At 39.2% G+C, this 17,144-nt stretch overlaps 1 protein-coding gene across 11 annotated transcripts in view; it reads right to left on the bottom strand.

Annotated features, from left to right (window-relative positions):
* TNRC6A (trinucleotide repeat containing adaptor 6A) overlaps positions 1 to 17,144 on the bottom strand; it is a 98,401-nt gene that overhangs the window by 45,996 nt on the left and 35,261 nt on the right. The window lies entirely within an intron of this gene.

The raw sequence follows: 17,144 nt of genomic DNA, 5'->3' as shown, positions 1-17,144 counted from the left end.
TATAAGAACTTTCAGTGCTGGATGGACCCAGGTTTTAATCACAGTGCTGCCTTTACTGAGCTCTGTGTCTTTGGACAAGCTGTATAGACGTGACCGAGCCTGTGGTCTCCCCCGTCAAATGGGGTAACACCTATACTCTGCAGAGCTATCCTCGAGTTAACTGTTACTGCTTACAGAGCACCAAGTACAAGGCGATACAAACAACGGGTATCTGTTAATGATCGGCACAATACCACCTTTTGCGGCCGTTTAACGTTTCCGTGAGAGTTCGACACATCTTTACAGATGCCACTGTCAGACAAATAAAGTGAAATGTATCCATGTGACCAGTGAGGATGCTCGGAGAAAATGCTGCCCAAGGGTTGAGAGCTCCAGGCCTGAAATTCGAACACTGCCACTAGAACTGGGTCGTCTGTGTGTCTTTCACCTTGCCCGTACAGGCAGTGTTGATCTAGTACCCAGCACAATGTAAAAACTCCACAAGCAGAAGCTATTCTGTGGACCAAATACAGGAAATATTTGTTAAATGCCTACAATGCGTATGATGGTGTGATAAAGAGGTCACCGGTATCATTTCCAGCAGCTACCTGCTCCCCCGTCCCCACCCCCACCCCTCGCAGCTCTAGAGTCTCCTTCATGTAGGTCTGGCCTCACTAACCACCTTCTATCTCCCGGCCACTGGTGGAGTTTGTCTACGTCACTAATACTAGTATTCTTTAATACGGGATCTGGTCTCTTATTTTCTCATGTGATTTTGATTCCTCTAAAGTAGTACAAGCAAACTGTCATTCAGGAGGACTGCACTGAAAAAATTACAAAATTACATTCCATCTATTGCTTGGAATCCCTTCCATTCTTGAAGGCAACCAAAAAGCCTCACATTAATAATTTGAGCCAAGTACATTCTAGGTCTAATTACTTTATATATGAAACTTTTGTCTCCCAGACAATTTAATGCTCCCAGAAAGCAGCAATAATGTATATTCCTCTGTCACAAGGAAAACAAGGCACTAGAATATTCTAAAGTACCTCTGAAACCAAAAAAAAGATAAAGTACACATAACTATGAAATCATAAAAAACACAAAAACTCCAACTCAACCTTTGCATGTTTAGTACAGGTTCAGCACTGTATCTGGCAACTAAATGTAACCTTGTAATACGGTTATCCACTGCTAAAACACAGGCTTGCCTGCCACTGTATTACTAAAAGGAAAAGACAAGATTGTAACAATTTAAAACCCAACGACATTATTTATATGAGACAGCAACAGGAAAATGGTCTTTAATACATTCAAGGAATTAGAAGATAACCTACAGGCAAACACTTGTGAACGATTTATGTGAATAATGTAGGAGAACCTTAACACTATGCCAAAAGTGACCAGGAATTCAGAAGCAGTATTTCCGTCTGTCACCCGGCAGCCCCATCCCTGCCTCCAATTCAGAGAGCTGCTGTACTCCTCAGTCGAGTGTCATGGGGAAAGTAAGGCCGAGATAGGTCCTCATTTCTGGGGCCAGAAGAGTTAACTAAAACCAGTAAAAATATTAAGACAATGTAACTACTGATTATAAAACTGAACTAAATAATCTGAAGTGAAATCCCAGATATAAACATGATGCATACTGGAAGAGTAAAGAAGTTAACTGCGTGTGAAGGTAGGGTGGTAAGGATGGGGTTGCTGGGTAACAGACATAATTACTGCATGATTTTTGGCTAGTGTGTTTGTGCAGTTAAAATTTAGGTTAATTACATCAATAAATATCCAAACCACTGAAAAGAGAAAAAAAATGAGCAAATAAGAAAACTCAATCCATTCAAAAGATACAGAAAATGCAATAAAAATAATTATTTCAGAATTGCAGTTAATATGAAATATAGACAGATGCCACGCATGAGCTCCAAACGATCTGTAATCAAAATAAATGTAAATGAGTTAAATTTACTTATTAATAAAAGCTCTTTAGCTTTTTTAAGAAAAGAAAAACTTTAAGGAATGTACTTTGCAAAAATCACTTCTAAAACAAAACAATACAGGAAGTTGAGGGGGAAAAGTATACAGATATATGACCAAAAATGCTAACAAAATTTAAATAAAAGCAATATTAATGTCCAGTTTAAAGAAATTCAATCAGAAAATCATTATAAAAAACAAGATGTTGGGGCGCCTAGGTGGCGCAGTCGGTTAAGCGTCCGACTTCAGCCAGGTCACGATCTCGCGGTCCGTGAGTTCGAGTCCCGTGTCAGGCTCTGGGCTGATGGCTCAGAGCCTGGAGCCTGCCTCCGATTCGGTGTCTCCCTCTCTCTCTGCCCCTCCCCCGTTCATGCTCTGTCTCTCTCTGTCCCAAAAATAAATAAAAAACGTTGGAAAAAAAAAACAAAACAAGATGTTTCATACTGATAAAAGAAACCAACTAAAAAAATTTGAACAGCTAAAAGAACCTTTATATACCAAAACTTAGTATCAAAACATGTAAATCAAGTGGAGACAGAAAAACTGGGAAAAAAGGCAAAACCATCTACCTTGATAGACAGAGAACACCTTTTTTGACAAATACCGATGAAACAGTATAAAAGTACACACACACACACACACACACACACACACACACAATATAGTACTGAAGAAAACACCACTATATTGCAAAAAGTACAAATAATACAGATGACATTTCTGGATTACAATGCAACCACATTAGAAACAACAAAACTAGCAAATGAAACAGCCTTAAATAAATTTTGAGCTGAAAAAGAAAAAGAAATACCAAAACTGTAGAGTTACCAAGAAAATACTAGTGAAAACAAAACACATGATAAATTTTAAGATACGGCTAAACCAATGCTTAAAGAAAAATTCCTAGCCTTAACTATTTTCAACAAACAAGAATGAATAAAAAGCATCTTATTGAAGTTAAAAAATGAACTAAATGAAGCATAAGAAGGAATTAGTGGAGATAAAAGGAGAAACCAAGGACTTTACAAAGTAAACTAGTAACTCCAAGGTGTGGCTTTATGAAAAAAATAAACTGGTAGTTAACCTGATTTTTTTTTTAATTTTTTTTTTCAACGTTTATTTATTTTTGGGACAGAGAGAGACAGAACATGAACGGGGGAGGGGCAGAGAGAGGGAGACACAGAATCGGAAACAGGCTCCAGGCTCTGAGCCATCAGCCCAGAGCCTGACGCGGGGCTCGAACTCCCGGACCGCGAGATCGTGACCTGGCTGAAGTCGGACGCTTAACCGACTGCGCCACCCAGGCGCCCCATGGTTTTTTAAAATTAGGAAAAAATGAGATGATTTTCTAAAATGAAGATTTTTCTTTAGGCTCAACTCTATAATTAACTCGAAAAGATGGAGGAGAGATTTAACTCTGACCCTGAAAAAGGCAAGAAAATAAACAGTAATTAGAACAGAAGAAATGGAGGAATTTATGAAATCACCCATCAGGATCAGACAGTTTGACCAATACTGCCATTCAGTGTTTTTTGTTTTTACTAGAATACTTCTAAGAAACATGTAACTCTAAGTCTAATGCTATTTAAATCGTTGAAGAGCACAGCAGAAAAGGGAACACCCAACAGTGTTACCAGGAAGTCTGACAAAATTTTAGTAATCCCGAACAATGGGGAGAAAAAAGAAATACAAACCGTGCCAGGGATTAAAAAAGACAGCATTCAAAATGTAAACAATGTTCCGTAACATGGCTTGGCAAATCTTTCCTGTAAAGAGCTGGATAGTAAACATTTTATAGGCCATATAGTCTTTCAACTACAACTCTGCTATGGTAGCACAAAAACCAGCCATAGACAACACATAAATGAATGGATGTGACTGTGTTTCAGCAAAACTTGGAATACAAAAATAGGCACTGGGCCAAATTTGCAAGCTATAGGCCCAGTGTCTGCCCTATAAAGTATAATTTACCCAAATGAGCTTATAGAGAAGATCCTAGAACAACATCAAAAAACACTGAAAAAAGTCCTCTAAGATTTACCTCTCTAAAAAGCACCAGGCCCAGATGACTTTATAGGGAATGTGCATATAAAATCTTCAAGAGGGGCACCTGGGTGGCTCAGCTGGTTAAGCGTCCAACTTCAGCTCAGGTCATGATCTGGCGGTCCATGAATTCGAGCCCTGAGTCGGGCTCTGTGCTGACAGTTCAGAGCCTGGAGCCTGCTCGCATTCTGTGTTTCCCTCTCTCTCTGCCCCTCCCTGCTCTCTCTCAAAAATAAATAAACATTAAAAATAAATAAATAAAAATAAAATCCTTAAGAAACATGTCCTATCAATCTACACAAACTGTTTCAGAATAAAGAAGTGCAGGTTCAAAAGACTGACTAGATTTAAATCTTGGCTCTGCAACTTACTAGCTGTATGACCATGGGCAAGCCACTTAAGAACCTGTACCTCTGTTCCCCTCATCTGTAAAACAGGGGTAAGTATTAATACCTCTACCAGGCAGGGTTGTTGTGAGGCTTTAATAAGACAATGGATGTAAAGAACTGAAAATAGTACTTGGCCCCTTGCGAGTACCCAATAAATGTTAGTGATCACTACTGCTGTCTAGGTTAAAAAAGGGGGATTAAGGATGACCCTCAGATTTCTGGCCTGGAATGTGGGTAGACAGTAGTACCATCTACCAAGATACTGTAATAGAAGACAAAAACTAAGTTTGGAAAATACGTGAGAATGAGCTTTGGTTTTGATGTTAGGTTTACTGTTTCTGTATGACAGTTTAATTCTCAAATGTTTTGGTCTCAAGACCCCTTTGTGCTTTTAAAAGTTATTGAGAACACCAAAGATCTTTTGTTTATGTGGGTTAAAACTATATTTACCATATTAGAAATTTATAGAGATATTTAAAAATATATTAATTCATTTAAAAAATAAACTCTTGGGGCGCCTGGGTGGCTTAGTCGATTAAAGCCTCTGACTTTGGCTCAAGGGCTCAAGCCCCGCATCCAACTGTGTGCTGACCGCTCGAAGCCTGGAGGCTGCTTAGGATTCTGTGTGTGTGTGTCTCTCTCTCTCTCAAAAACAAACATTAAAAAAAATAAAAAAACACAAACAAAAACAAAAACTCTTGGAGTGCATGGGTGTCTCCGTTGGTTAAGCCTTCAACTCTTGATTTTGGCTCAGGTCATAATCTTACAGTTCATGGGACTGAGTCCTGAGTCAGGATTCTCTCTCCCCCTCTCTGCCCCTTTCTTGTTTACTTTCTCTCTCTCTCAAAATAAATAAATATTTAAAGAAAAAAATAAACTCTTACACGAATATGTATTTTCACTGAATGAATATATATTTTCTGAAATAAGTTTTCCAAAACAAAAAGAGTGAAATGTATGCATGCACTGTTTTTACATTTTTCCAAACATCTTTAATATCTGGCTTAACAGAAAGCAGGTCGATTTCACATCTACTTCTGCATCCAATTTGTTGTGACATCCACATTATGTAGCCTCTAGAAAACTCCACTATGTACTTATGAGAAAAAAGAGTGAAGACCACAAGTAAACTTTCTATCATGAAAATAGTGTGACCTTGTGAATTTCATGGAAGTTTCAGACAGCCTCTGGGGAGTCCTCAGATAAATTCTGAAAACCACTGCTCTAGAATATCCATGTGTAGAATGCAGCTGAACATATGGTTCTGAAGTTCGGTGAAGTATGAACCAGAAAAATCAACTTCGCATTCAGCAGAGAGGTGGGAGAAAGGTGACGCGAGCAGCAGAATGAGAAGCATCACCGAGACCCAAAGGAGAGGCTACTGTAGCCAACAGAAGAGCAGTAGTGGCCAGAGAGGCAGGACAGAAAGAGCTTTTAAAAATGGCCTCCCTATTTACTCAAGCAGGGACTTGTTCCCCAAATTCTCCCTATCCCTCCACGTTCAGGCAACAGGTCTGACAGATTATCTACTGGACAGCATTCAAATGCATCCTTATCATCTCCAATGTCACTGCTGTGATTTAGGCCCTCCAATTTACTCTTGCAAAAACTTCTTACTTGGTCTCTGGGGCTTCCATCTTGACTCCCCTCCCCAAATCTATCATCTCTCTGCCCCAACTTGTCTGTATCATTAAAGTGCTTTCAGAAATCATCTAAAGTCCTTAGCATGGCCCCGGTCTACCACTTCTCCAGATTCATACCCCATTGCATAAACATGCATTTCCTTTTCTCTCACACCAAGAACCTGCCATACTCCAAAAGGTACCATTCTTTTTCAGGATATTCTTTGTGCCTAAAATGCCTTGATACTTTTCTTTTCTTTTTTTTAATGTTTGTTTATTTATTTTGAGAGAAAGAGAGACAGAGAGAGCACATGAGCAGGGCAGGGGGAGACAGAGAATCCCAAGCAGGCTCCACACTGTCAGTGCAGGGCCTGACGTGGGGCTTCAACTCACAAACCTGCGAGATCATGACCTGAGCCGAAACCAAGGGTTGGACGCTCAACCGACTAAGCCACCCAGGTGCCCACGTCCTTGATACCTTTCTTGAAAATCTTTCTCTCCACCTTTCCTAGGAAACAATGAACTACCCCGCAACCCCTCCCCAGGTTCTGCCAGTCTTAAAAGCATTTTATGACAAGCAATTTCCCCTCCTCTTTCCCATAAAACTCTTAATGCATCTCTCGCCCTGCACATGCTTAAGTGCCGCCTTCTTGCTCCTCCCCTTTATCACTGGCATTCCCAAGCACCACACACGACCAAGAACTACTGGCTGAATGAACAACCGAAGAACTGTCAGCATGACATGAACCCAAAGAACAATGTAGAATGATACTGAAGATGAAACACTGAAACACTGACATTTAATCGGTGGAAGAATCAAGAACTGGTAAAGAGAGAATGATCAAAAGAAGAAAGAGTTAAGGACGATGATAGTAGCTGGCTGGTATGTTGCTGAGTAACTCAGTGGTTAGAAATCTCTGCTCTAAACAAACAAACAAACAAACAAACAAACAATCCAGAGCTGGCATCCACAGAACAAGACAAGTTCAGTAAATATGATTGTTTATCTGGGAAGTTACCCTAATTAGCCACAACATCATGTTATCCATAATACCAGAAAAATATTTTGAAGGAATTTCATTAGGCCAGTACAAAACACACATACCCACTAAAACTTTTTTATTTTACATTTTTTTGCCATTCTGTGACCCAACTGGTCTTTTGTACAGTTTAAGCAGATGGACAAAATTATGAACTGGCCCAGAAATCAACACGTTTTAGAACATTTTTTAGAATGGAAAAATTACTCATGACAAGAATTTAAACCGACATTTTCCTAAATCGTGCTCCAAATCAAGACTTCCCACTTTGCAAAAAAACCGAAAGAACCAATGTGACAATTAAATTATTAATTTGTGCTACTTTCATGTGTTTTGAGATTTCTTACGCACAAGCATGCCATCACTCTGTAAACTGGAAGCTGCTCTGAAAAACGTCTATTAACTGGGGGAAAAAACCCAGAGCAATTGTCCTACCTTCAAGTAAAATACCAGGACTAGATAAGAGATATTTAATATCCAAAATCCTAAATATACAAGTTCTAAATTTGTAAAAAAATTTTTTTACTTATTTACTCAGTCATTAGAAATTAAAATTATATGAATATTTACTTCTTTTAATCTTTAAGATAACATTTTAAATGCCATCTGAATAAAGTTCAGAAAACAGTAAATAAGAGAACTTCCTGTTGGCTATCTACAAGTTTAATAGAAACAATAGTTGAACTACAAAGCAGCCATCAGTATCATGAATTGCTTACCAAACTCCCCAAAACATGAATGACCAAATCTTAATACCTCAAGCCCTTCCTTTAGTCCTACCCTTCCAAAGTCTATAATTTAGCTTTGTGTATGAGTCTTCATATTGGCTACATTGTGAATCTTCTAGAAATACTGGCATAAACAGCAGGCATAGGATACAAAAATGCCATTTAAGACATGATTTCACCTTTAACAGAATGAAATATTAAACTGACCTCCAAAACATAGAAACCATATACAGATTTGTGTTTGAATTCTTAAAAGAATTGAAATAGTTGACATCACCAGTTTAAAATAATACTTAGTAAGTATCTATAGAATACACAGTGCTTTTAAAGACTTCTTTTGGCAAACTTTAAATTTACCTAAAGTAAGGGGCACCTGGGTGGCTCAGTCGGTTGGGCGTCTGACTTCAGCTCGGGTCATGATCTCACAGTCCGTGAGTTCGAGCCCCGCATCAGGCCCGCATCAGGCTCTGTGCTGACAGCTCGGAGCCTGGAGCCTGCTTCAGATTCTGTGTCTCCCTCTCTCTGCCCCTCCCCTGCTCATGCTCTGTCTCTGTCTCAAAAATAGATAAAAAACATTAAAAAAAAAAATTTTACCTGAAGTAAGCATGCCTACCCTCAGTACACGTCATCATATAGGAAAAGACAAGTGTCAAGCTCTCTCTGAAGACACATGGCAAAAGCACCCATGAAAGGGCCTCGGCTGGAAAATGTCATTCTCACATAAGAGCAAAAGTCCAGGGTTGTCCTAAGTATTTCTTATTTTTATAAGAAAAAACACCCTACCTTCTCAAACAAGTATGGGGTAGGTGTAATTGACAAGATAAAAATGTACTGACAACAAGCCAGAGTTTCCAGAAATTAACATTTCTAGCTGTCAATAATTAGGCTCAACTCCAAATGCTTGATGGTTAAGAAATTCTTACCTTTGCTCAAACGGTATTTTAAAAAATAAATGTCACCTATAAACATTCTTTGAAATCTTCATTACAGAGAATGATTTTATGCTCTTAAAAGCCACAAAATAAAGTAACTTCTGGAAGAAAAGTCAACATGTTACAAACTAGTATATTTAAACTGTAACTGCTCATCAGGCAACACCACATACAAGATTTGTCTTTCTTCCCTACTGTTAATGTTTCCAGTAAGTAATTATAATCTCTTTAAGCCTAAACTCTCAAATCAATTATTCTAGCTGCCGTGCTAAAATAATACGGTGGTTTTCAATAGAATCTGCCTCATGATCAGAGGAAAAGCAAACCTATACGAGTGAAATCAATTCTTCCCGTTTTCCTGATTAGCAGCAGTAGCAGCAGCAATGTCACAGGGGACAGAGTTTCAAAAAGCACAAACCTGACAAAAACTTCAAGCAGATTAGAAAATTCTCTACACCAAGGAATTCTAAAGAAAGGAGCTTCCAACTTCTGTTGCTTTCCCACTCCATAGCTTTCTGCAGGAAATGCAGAAAGGCACAGTGTCACTGAACTGCTATGGAGGTACAGCTCACCAACTTCCCCTGTATTTGAGGCACAATAACTCAAATTCCATCTGCTTATATTTTAAGAGAGCCAGGAGGGGAAAGAAGCAGCCAGCTGGTTAAACAATGCAAAGAGTGTTCTGGTCAATTAAGATGAGCCTACAAATCAAATTTATCTAAAACTTAGCCAAACTTTGTACTACTATAAAAATCCTCTTACTCATTAATAAACACACTGGAGGATTTATAATATATTTCCCCTGTATAACATACATTCCCTGTCCTATACTGACTTTGGTGAGTTCTGGAGTGCTGACGGGCACTGAATGGCACAGAAGGGGCAAGTCTGGCTTTTAAGTTGATACACACAGATGTAAATGCTAGAATTTTCACTGTGGACAAATGGCTGCAGTGTTAAGTGCCACTGGTCAACCTGGACAAAATACCTAAATGCCTGCCAATCCATCAGCTTCTGTTAATCCTTAGCAAGTAGGCTGAACTAGATGGCTATTTAAGAAGTTGAAGACTTAAAAACTAATATGAACTATAACAAGCTGTATTTATATTTTACACAGGCGCAAACAAATCTTAATATATTTGTTATAAAGTTATTAAAGTAAGGAAAAATCCCAAGCGGCATCATAAACAACTCAAAATTAAATACTGAATTTAAAATACATATTAAATTGAACTCATTTAGTTGTAATTCGCTTCACATGCCCTAGAGAAATGGGAAGCATACCTGTTCCCGAGTCTTAGGAAGCACCCACTTCTAATCCCGCAGGGAACGTGATCTTCCTACTCAAACATTTCCCACCTCAAATTACTAACACAAAGAGAAACATCGCTGATTTGCCTCCATACAATCCTCAACTCTTCAGCAAAATGCCCGAGCAATCTGTTCTAGAGTACAGATCTTCTCTAACAGCTGGAGGATATCCACACCACATTCACAGCATGGTATTTCCAAGATCTTTAGTTAATCTAGCCATCAAACCTTGTCCTGGAAGTATGTGAGATTCGAAACAATGGGATGATGGAAAGAGTTTTCAGGCAGATGTACACGCTTTCAAAGAAAAAACAAGTCAGACTGCCCTTAAGTCTCTTTCATAACTTAAATCCTAGAAGTGATCCTTAAATTTGTTTAACTAGCGCTGTTAAGGGAAAGTTGTTTAAAAAAACAGATTCTTTAGCCTCACAGATAAATCAGAATCTATATTTCTTAAAACAAATGTCACATGTGGTTCTCTTGTCTGAATAAATTTGGAAAACTGTTATGACAGATACTGTAGGAGTATCTGGCGAGCTTCTGAGTTCCATTTGTGACTCAAAAAAAAGAAAATACCTAACAATTCAACTAAGAGTTAGTAGCAGGAACAACAAAAGTCCCAAACACACGGAAGCTTAAAAAAAATTAAGGGGCGGGGGGGGGGGGGGGGAGTGGTGTCACCAAATTTATGCAATAAAGAAATTGTCATAAATTACTGAAGATAACAAATTATTTAGGAAATACAGGATGGTTAGTTGATTTGTCTTAATTAGAAAAACATAAAGTTCAGATAAATCAGTTAATAATGTCATAAAGTGCTGGCATTTTTGAAAGCTTTTAGAAAAGAAGCAAATTTTTTTCTAACTCTGGATAAACAGCAGGCTTTATAAAAGTCAAGTAATCAAAAAGTAAAAGATTGTTAAGTTTAACCCAATGAAATTATGCAGTGCAACTTATTTTTTCAAGGGTGTGTGTGTGTTTATTCCAAATTAAAAGGCAAACTGGAAAAATATTTGTCCTTTGGAATACGTTAAAGGGATCCATTCTCTCTCCCCTCCCACTGCCTACCCCAATTTTCCCTAACAGAGGGAGGCAAAAGAGGTACTGTTTTGGTTTAAGGCCCCTAAAGCTAACATAGGGAAATATTCAACAGAGCCACTAGAATTTAGGGCCAGAGTTCAAGCTAAGAGTATAAAAGTTATTTAATTTTGCTTTTCTTCTTCTGACTATATATTTTTACATCCTCTGCATACATATACCCCCTTATGGGATCTAGTATTGGGCAAAATTTAGATATTTTTGTCTGGTATCTCATCCTCAGAACTTCAAACATATGACATAGTCTGTAATGGTGGAAATATTTCCATCAAATATATCAGACAGAATGCTAATAAGCATATTACACAAACAGCTCGTGCAAGCTGATAACAAAAGCTCTAGGCCCAAGGGGTGAATGGGTTACAAACAAGAATGGGTAATTCATAAGATGAAAAAAGTACAAGTGATTAAACATGATATTCCCTTTTACCAGTAAACAAATGTAAATCAAAGCAATAAGATACCAATTTTGGCCTGCCAAATTTATAAAGATGCTATGCCCCATTTTCATGCTGCAAGACATACTCCTTGCACTATGGCAGAGACGCTGCCCTGTGATTCACCCAAGCTGGGTTGGGCCCTACTTTAGCGAGAGGAAAAAGCAAATCATCGTCTGGGTGAGGGAAAGCCCTGAACTGACCTGGACACTGTATGTGGTTTCTGGAGACTGAGACTGCCAGGACACTGCACAACCACAGTGGTGGTAATTAAAACTTACCAAGTATCAGCTGGATGCCAGACAATATAGCTGGTATCTATCTTCAGGATTCTATAAACTTGAAATAGTATTTCCATTTTTACAGATGAGGCAACTAAGGCTTAGAAGAAGGCTGCCCATAATCCAACATCTACTAAATGGCAGAGCTGAAATGTGAAACCAAACTGGACCCCCAAACCAATGTTTCTCCTAGTATAAAGTAAGTTTCCTCTTACTTATAAGAGTAAAATCAAACTCTCTGAAAATACGGAAATCACTGATTAGGGCTTAGCCACTCTAAAAGCTGCAAATCAAAAATTTCTATCATAAGGTGTCTATATTTAGCATTTACTAACCTCTGGCCCAGTGATTTATGTTCTATATTATTTCATTTCCACAATATCAAGTAGCCTGGATTATCTCTTTTTAACCAAGTCAAACTGAGGCTTAGGGGTTGAGAAACGTGCCCAAGGTCACAGAAATAAGAATACAAAGGCGATATTCAAATCGAATGCTATCTGACTCAGAAGCCTGGACTTTTAACACTATGCTGTGTTTACGCTAGAATTCCAAGATTATCATCTTCAGTAGAAGATTCAATACTTTCTGCTTCAGGCCAAATGCTGTCTTTATGCACGATTTTATTAAGTGCGTTTTCACTAAGACTACAACACTGAGCCCGCTCGCACTCAGTACGCATTCTGAAACACAGCTACTACTCTTATTAGAACTAAACGAAGAACATAAAAGTGGAAATTACGACCTATGCTGTGTTATTTGCTAGTCTGGAGCTTTCTCTTACCTGGTCATAGCTGATAAAGCTATTCTTGCTAATCTCTCCTGACTTCTCAAAAATTTAAACCAGAGGACTCCGGGTTTGTTTCCTTTGAAACTGAAGACCTAACTGTTGCCAAGGCAGAATCTCGGGGTAGGACACAACCTCAGGATACTCCCACAAGCTCCCCAACAACTATGGGATCATTGGCCACTGAATCTACTTTCCAACAACAGTTTGCCTGCTGACTGCACAGATCTCTGCTTCTCTCCTATTTCCTGTCTTTGTCCTGCCCCAGCCTCATCACAGATCTCTCAAGTTACAAAATCTTTCATTTCTACTTATTTTAATAATTTACTGGCATTTATAAGCAAACATACCTACGTTGGCTAGAAATAAAATGTTCCTTACCTTACAAGCAAAAAGGGGTCCTTAAGTGTCATTACCTCATTGATCACATAAATGTAGATTTACATGTATAAACGTATATAAATCATTTCTCTTTCTCAACAGGAGGAAAGGAAAAATGGTGGCTTTGATATACCTAAACAGAGTAATTTTACTATTTCCCTGGGAAGCAGAATTTTCCCCTTCCAGTTAGTGCAGAGCTACAAAAAGAGTTACTTACAAAGCTCAAAGACACCTCCCATGAGAAGAAACACCTTTGCCATTAGTAAATTCTTCACCAACAGGAAACCTGCTTCTCCTTCAAAGAGGTCAGCACATATTTGCCTTCAAAAAGTTACCAAGATGGCACATCTGGGATCAGAACCTGGTCTGTCTCTATGACTTAATACCTGTCTATAACACAGAAGTCGTGTTTCTACATTATACTATGTGTGTGTGTGGGGGGGGGGGGGGGGGACACTGCATGAAAGCCCCAATTCTAACAGAACTTCCCAACCTGTGTGACAAAGAATCACAGGTGTGCTGAGGGGAGGAGCACCTCAGCGGCTGCACAACCAGAGTCTCTGGGACTGTCAGCCTCAGCTGGGGGTTGGCCACTGCTGTTTACCTTAACAGCCCCACCAATACCATTTCCACGTGAGCCACTATGTGATCAGGTCAGGCAACACACTTTGAGTCACATCTTTTTGGGTCTCAGCTTCTCCTCTGAAAATCTATGCAGCACAGGAATTCTTGGCCAAGCCACCAAGTTCCTGAATTTCAATATCACAGGACTGTGACTGAAAAACTTAAGACCTTATGAAGGAATAAGCCGAGACCACAGGTAAATATATTTACCTATATCTGCACTAACACAAAGATGAGAATGGGAACACAGTGGGGGACAAGGACTTGGAGTTGGTTTTGTCATGAACAACACTGACAACAGTACACGAGACGGGATCAGACACAATAAATACTTCATGAACGTTAAATGAACAACAACAACAACAAAACAATGACACTTTATGGATCCTAACTTTGGGAAAATGGGTTACCACACAATTATTTTGCATTTATCTTTGTTTCCCAAAGGTTGTGAAACATAGCTGACACTGGCAGTGACGATTAAAAGAAAAAGCAAAGAAGTGCTTTATTTATTAATGAGAAGGGAACAAATTACACACTTTTCTTCCTTGGGCTGAAATTGAGTCACTTCCATCATATTCCCAAAGCTAAACTGTGTCAGCTTCACCAAAGAGCATACTAAAAAGAAGGGACTCTTCTCCATCCTTCTGAAGAGTGTGTGACATGGAGGCTCTGCGGTTTTTTGGTCAGAGTCTCTTTACATCCTCCTTAATTAAGGAGCTGGAGCAAGGCATTCCAAGCTTAATTAGAAGTCAGGTTTTGTACCAAAAAGGGATTCATTCATTTTCACTGTGTGGAAGTCTGACACACGGTGAAAGCTTTTAGAAAATTGGCTTCTTACTTGGTCCTCAAAACTCCCATTCTTTTTCATCAACAGAGATGAAGTAAACAATTTCAGAGCTTTCTCTAGTGATTCTTGAAAAGCCAACCACTTTATACACTGCAATTGTCAGATCCTTCCCGATTCATGAAATTATGCTGGTGATAACAAGTTTTTATTTATTTCTCTGTGCTCAGGGAAATACCATAAAAACCTGTTAAAAGATCTCTCTGGAATATTTTCAAAACATGCTTTAGGGGTGCCCGTGTGGCTCAGTCGGTTAAGCATCCAACTTCAGCTCAGGTCATGATCTCACAGTTGGTGGGTTTGAGCCCTGCACTGGGGTCTGTGCTGACAGCTCGGAGCCTGGAGCCTGGAGCCTGCTTGGGATTCTCTCTCTCCCTCTCTCTCTGCCTCTCCCCTAATCGCGCTCACACTCGCTCTCTCTCTCTCTGTCTCTCAAAAATAAATAAATAAACTTAAGGGGCACCTGGGTGGCTCAGCTGGCTAAGCATCTGACTTGGGCTCAGGTCACAATGTCCCGGTTCATGAGTTCGAGCCCCGCGCCAGGCTCTGTGCTGACGGCTTGGAGCCTGGAGCCTGGAGCCTGCTTCAGATTCCATGTCTCCCTCTCTCTCTGCCCCTCCCTCACTTGTTCTCTCTCCCCTCCTCAAAAATAAAAAATAAAAAAAATAAACATTAAAACATACATTTATTTGGTTTATTCACTGAATATTATTAAAGCATGGGCAATAGCGTAGCCTTCCTGTTTTGTCTCCCATGTAAATACAGGGCTGTTTTCAAAGAAAAAGCAGCAGTAGAGCCCAGTAGAGTCAGTCCTCAAATCCTGGCTCAGACACTCAACAGCTGCATAACCAATAGGCAAGTTACTTTTCTTGGCCTCAATTTCACTTCTAAGCGGTGACAATACTATCTACTTTCATAGGGCTGCTGAAGGGAGTAAATGCAGACTTAACATTGTGCACACACACTGATAAAGCCCTACTCCCATATTAGTTTTTCAACATCCTACTTCACAAAGACTCAGAGTTCCCAGCCTGCTACCCTGGCCCCTCCCCTGGGTCCCACACATCTCCCCCAATTCAATAGCTAAAGATTACTCTTAGCACATGAAGCTTTTAGGACACTGCTCCAGTATGTGTTCTGAATCACTGGTGACCACTCATTATTAGTGATTAAATATTCAGAATATTTCCCTTGGTTAAATGAAGTAAATATAAAGCAGTGCCTGACACAGTAGGTGCTCCAACTTAGCTATTATGGTGTCTCCAACATGACTTGACATGTAGTCAGTTTAATAGGTCTTGAATATTTTGATCATTCTCTAGGAGCAATGAAGTTAAGCAATGAAATTGTGTTTGATTAAAAAAAAAATCCTCTAAGGCTAGAATTGAGTAAGAAGGGGCGGGGGGGGGGGGGAGGGGGGGGAAGAGACCGAGCAAGAACAAAGGCTTCCAAATGTGGCAAGGAACAAAAATGTGTTTTAAATGTTGATCCAATTTTCATTAAGAGTTTTTAGTTAATCCAGAAAGAGAACAGCAGCAATAAACTATGCTTCCCTATGTGAACACCAGCAAACAAAAAAATCATTATCTACTATTTTCCATTACTGCGTCCATCCCAGCCTCCCTTCATCTCCTTTTCAGAGCTCTGAGGTTTGTTACTCTCTGGAATATAACTTGCTTATAAAAATCACCTGAAGAAAGCACTGGTGAGAGAGAGAGAAAAGGAGGAGGAGGAGAAGGAAGAGGAGGAGGAGAAGGAAGAGGAGGAGGAGGAGGAGAGGGGAGGGAAAGGGAGGAGGAGGGAGGGAGGAGGAGAGGTTAGCTGTCAAAAATTAACAGTGTTTATTCTTTTACAAGGACTATATAATCAGCATGTTTTCAAAACAAGCCAGTGTCAGAGCTGAAAAGCTCCTTTTAAAAAATTACTTTTCTTACTCAAGTTCCCAAGGGTGTTGTGAAGCAGGGGAATATTAACTCCTTCCCTGCCTTTACATTATGTAGGCCACAGGGCATTCTTAAAACTTATCCATCTATTCACATACCTCACCCTAAATTTTTCAACATTTGACTCCCTTGTTGTTTGAAGGAGAAACTCATACATATTTTTAAAAGACATTTCAAATATTCAAACATTCAAATATTCATGCTCCTTACAGTTTTTCAAAAAAAGTTCAAGTCACAAGGTGAGAATAAAACTTTCAAGAATTTCATTATGTCTCGCATTATGTTGGCTCACATTTTTATCCGATGAGTTATGAATCCACTGCACCCAGAAATAAACACCTACTTGTCTTCATGTAACAAAGCTGGTCAAGAATTTAATTTATGATACTTTACAAAAACCCAACTTTTATATAAACGGTCTTACCACAGGGTGAAAGCAACATGAATGTTATTTCACCAGAAATGGCAGTAGCCTTAGAAAGAACAGCTCGTTAAAGTCAGAACTCTCTAGAGGGTGCTACAGCCAAACTGGTAACGCTCAGTCTGAACACTAAGATCTTGATTCTTGACAATCAAGAAGGCTCTAGAGCTATGCGACCTAATCAAATTTAAAATTCAGTTCCTTGGTCACAGCTTTCTGCCCCACAGCCCTCTGTCACATTTCTGTCAAGTATGTGATAGCCACAAATAACTCAACCTGGGCCTGATACAGACTCTAATATGGAAAGAC

This window comes from Acinonyx jubatus, chromosome E3 (assembly GCF_027475565.1).
Source record: "Acinonyx jubatus isolate Ajub_Pintada_27869175 chromosome E3, VMU_Ajub_asm_v1.0, whole genome shotgun sequence".
In the NCBI taxonomy this organism is placed as follows: domain Eukaryota; kingdom Metazoa; phylum Chordata; class Mammalia; order Carnivora; family Felidae; genus Acinonyx; species Acinonyx jubatus.
This window is presented reverse-complemented; position numbering and strand designations above follow the sequence as displayed.